We start from the raw sequence: 4479 nt of genomic DNA on the forward strand, positions 1-4479 counted from the left end.
AAAGTATTGACTGTATGTGTGTAAGTGCATCAGTGTCATGCAGTGCCTGTGGAGGTCAGAAGAGGGTGTTGGATTCCCTGGATCTGGAGTTATGGAAAGTTGTTGGCTGCCATGTGGGTGCTGGGAACTGAACCCAGGTCCTCTGCAAAAGCAGCCGGTGCTCTTAACAGTTGAGTCATCTCCAGCCCCTACCTAGACCACTATTTACAAAATCATATAATAGCTCCACATTACTTCCTAGCCCTCTATTGTATGAGGAAACCATTATTTATCTCTTTTCCTGGTTCTAGCCATGTTAAATTATTAGAGATTTTCCAGCCCTGCTGATGCTGTCAGCAGACCACTCAATTATACTGTGCATAGAAATGTAACTCATTCTTCCCTCTTCCTATGAACTTCTGTGGCTACTCCTAATATTCCCGTCTAATCTATTCCTCTTGGTTCCCATCAAGATTTTTATAGTCTTCCAGCAAAGTTTACTTATCAATAGAAAAATATTGAATAAGGAATGGGGTGCAAAATTTGCTTAGCTTTCATTAGGGCCCGAATTCTATCTCTATTACTATAAAAAGTACACTAGTTGTACCTCCTACTGAATATGAGGTCATAACAGTGAACAGAGCAGGCAGCACTCCAGACAAGGCAGTTTGAAGCCTAGTTGGAGAAATGAGTTAGTACATGGGAAATCATAATAACACTGAGTTAAAATTTTGAAAAGGGGTATTAACAGAGGTTTTGCTATTCAATGACTAATAACATTGACATTGCATGAAAAATATGAAAATATAAGAAAACTCATATATCCTGAGTCATAATATGCATTCTACAAGTTATCTAGATTGTCAACTGACATTTGTAATTAAAAACTAGTGTATGTCAAATAGGTGTTAGAGCAACCAAACTTGTGTGGTTGAGGGAAGGTACTAAGCAATCTTGCTGAACGAGATGTGAAGAAATGGGAAGAATTTTTCCAGGGGAATGAAGACTAAGTGCAGGAGAATAGGGTGGTGAGAAGATGAAGAGTCAAGGAAATGTTCCCACCATGGTAAACACCTGTGACATTTTATCCCAGACACAGACTGAACACAGGATTAGGGCTTTGTGAAGCAGGGGATGAAAAGAGAAAGAAGAAAGAACATCAAAATCCCATGAAATTCAGCTCTACTGATTATTAACAATTTACATATCATAAAGCCAGGACAAAAGCTACTTTAATTATAATGCCCATAAACAACAAAATTTGTTTAAAGGAATCTCTGAGGTAGAATGTAAGAATTAGGAAACACCAGGGCTGGAGAGATGTCTCGATGGTTAAGAGCACTGGCTGCTTTTGCAGAGGAACTGGGTTGGGTTCCCAGCACTGACAGGGTAGCCAATAATGATCTCTAACTCCAGTCCCGGGGATCTGACACCCTCTTCTGGCCTCCTTGGGAATTGTATGACAGAGATGCGCTTACTTGTATGCAAGCAAAACATTCATACACATAAAATAAAATAATTAAATAAAAAATTTAAAAAAACAAGAATTTAGACATGCCTTAATGCTGCTTTGGGGAACAGGGTAAGGGAGGACGCAGCGTCTGCGTTCGGGGAATTAAAAACGGCTGCAGTTTGGCCGAAGCAAAGAGTGGAGAGACCGTGCTTCCAAGGATGGCGCTGAAGAGCTGAAAGCGGTCATGTCACGGCCAGGTTTGCCTTATTCTATAAGCTGCTTTTACCTCTTGGAATTGTGGACTCCTTGAGGTTACATATGACATCTTTCCTCTCAAAGTCAGGAACACAGTATCTGACTCATGTTAGACAATAAATAATAATTTACTGAACTGATACACAGAGGGATATTAATAGGTACAGAATAATAATATTAACAATGACTAGTAGCATGTTTTGAGTGAATTGAATGTATTGTGCTAAGACTTCCCCATGGATAGATATTGGGACATCTTATTTACTTTATGAAATAAACTTATAAAGCTGATACAATTATTTCCATATAGCAAAATATAAAAATAGAGGTAAAGAAGTTACGCAGTTGGTTCATAGTCCCACATGAGTGGCAGAGCTAACTTTGGATAAAAGCTGTCTGGTTCCAAATATTTTGAGTTAATTCAACACTGTGCTAATTTCTTAGTATTTTTTATTAGTGTATATTCACTGTGCAAAGTAATGGGTTTCATGACAACATTTTTGTTCAAGAATATTATATACTTTGATCATATTAACTCATTATCTTCTCCCGTCCCCTTGTCCTTTCTGCTAGTCCCATTCTCTTACCAAGGAGTTTCTCCTTCCCCTTGACCCTTCTATTTCATCTATCTATCTTTCATCTATCTATCTATCTATCTATCTATCTATCTATCTATCTATCTATCATCTATCATCTATCTCTATATTTATCTCATCTATCATCATTTATGTATCATCTATTAGCTATCTATCTAGCCAGATAGCTATCATCTATATAATCTAGATACCTTATATCTATGTATGTCCTGAACCTGGCTTATTTTGGTTAAGATGATCTTTAGTTCTATCCATTTTCCTGCAAATGACATAATTTGATTCTTCTTTATGGCTGAGTAAATTCCATTGTACATATATGCCCCATTTTCTGTATCAATTCATCAATTAATGGGTACCTATGTTGATTCCATAGCTTGGTGTTTATTAACTGTGCTGTGATAAACATGAAAAAGCAGGTATCTCTGTAGCATGCGATTCTGCTGGTTATACCCAGGCATGGTATAGCTTGCTGGATCATGTGTTAGTTCTATTTTTAGTTATTTTTTTTTTTTTGAGAAACCTCCATACTGATTTATATAATTCATTGCACTGGTTTACAGTTCCACTGACAGGATGTAAGGTTTCCTTTTTATTTGTGTTCCTACCAGCATTAATTGTAGTTTTTTAAATAAATTTTTTACAAATTTCATATGATTTTGATTGTATTTAGATCCTTTCCCTTATCTGAAGCCCTTTATTACAACCACCCTATTTCATGTACTCTATTTTATCTATCCATCTGTCAACTATCATCTATGATCTATCTATCTATCTATCTATCTATCTATCATCTATCTATCTATCTATCTATCTGTCTGTCTAGTGATCTAGCTATCTATCATCATGTATCATCTATCATCTTCTATTTATCTATTAATTAATCTATCATCTATCTATCTAAAGTATATTGTATACATCTATATTAAGGCCTACAGAGCCAAATTTATGTCCCCAAATACCTTTTGGTGTGGGTCCATTCACTGGACCCTGGTTAACCTACCAAGAGTCTTTCCCTTAAATGAGATTGACACCCCCTTGCCCAGCAGCCATTGGTTGCCAATAGTTACTCAGGTATGATTGGAATTTCTTACCCACTTCTCCACATCTATGCTGGGATTTTGTATGCCTTGAGCTTACTTGGGACTTGTGCATAGTGTCATCATTGCTGAGTTCATGAGTAACTGCTCAGCTCTCTAGAAAATTCTATTTCCTTAGGATTATACAAGATCTCTGGCTCTTACAATCTTACCAACTCATCTTCTTCAGAATAACATTTTTAGCTGATAGCCATTCTGACAGTGAGATGGAATCTCAGCGAAGCTTTAATTTGCATTTCCCTTATGGATAAAGATATTGAGCAATTTTTAAATGTTCTGGTTATAGGTAGAAATAGGCAGGATATAAAATACCTCCTGGGACAGTATTAGAACAGAAGCTTAAGTGGTCAAAATGAGCACTAACCACTTTGTCCTTTGTCTGTGTACTGAATCATATTACTGCATTGGTCAGAGCACAGTTTAAATCTCTGTAGTTTGCATGGAAATAAATCTTGAAGTACTGACAACTGTGGACTATATTCTACAACTGTGTTCACAGACCATGTTCCTGAGCATGAGCAGTAAGATTTTCACATTATGTCCTTACAACAATCTGCTTGCAAGCATCTATTTGGGTTTTGTATTTTTTTCTAGCTAGTGTCAGACATTTCTTGGCTAATTTACCCAGAGCTGGATCAATCTCTCCCCATCTGTTGAAGTGCTTTCTAGAGAAAGGGTGCTTCTGTTAGTCAATATGATGCTCAGAAAAGACAGTGCATTCTTTTAGGTTCATGATGAATGCCTAGAAAAAAATAAAAGCATTTTCCTCGTCTTTCCCAGGGATCTAGGCAGAGCAGGGCACATTAAGTGGGTCATTTACAGTGTCTGCACCTCAGCTACTTTAATGGAGAGGGATGCCTCATTCTTTTGTATAGTGTGTTTGCAAAACAATGTCCTTTTGATACAGACTGTTATGACAGCAAGCATGTTTAATAGGTTACTGTTGATGAACCTGTCAGACATTCAAGCTTACCACTATTGGTCAAAGGATTTATTATTAATGCACAAACCTTGACAGATAATTTTGAGTCTAGTTTAAATAAGAGATATCAATCATCAAATAGTTAATTCTCCACTGAATATCAAGATCCTGCTAACA

The sequence above is a fragment of the Nannospalax galili genome, unplaced genomic scaffold, assembly GCF_000622305.1.
Source record: "Nannospalax galili isolate Female #2095 unplaced genomic scaffold, S.galili_v1.0 scaffold1387, whole genome shotgun sequence".
Lineage (NCBI taxonomy): Eukaryota > Metazoa > Chordata > Mammalia > Rodentia > Spalacidae > Nannospalax > Nannospalax galili.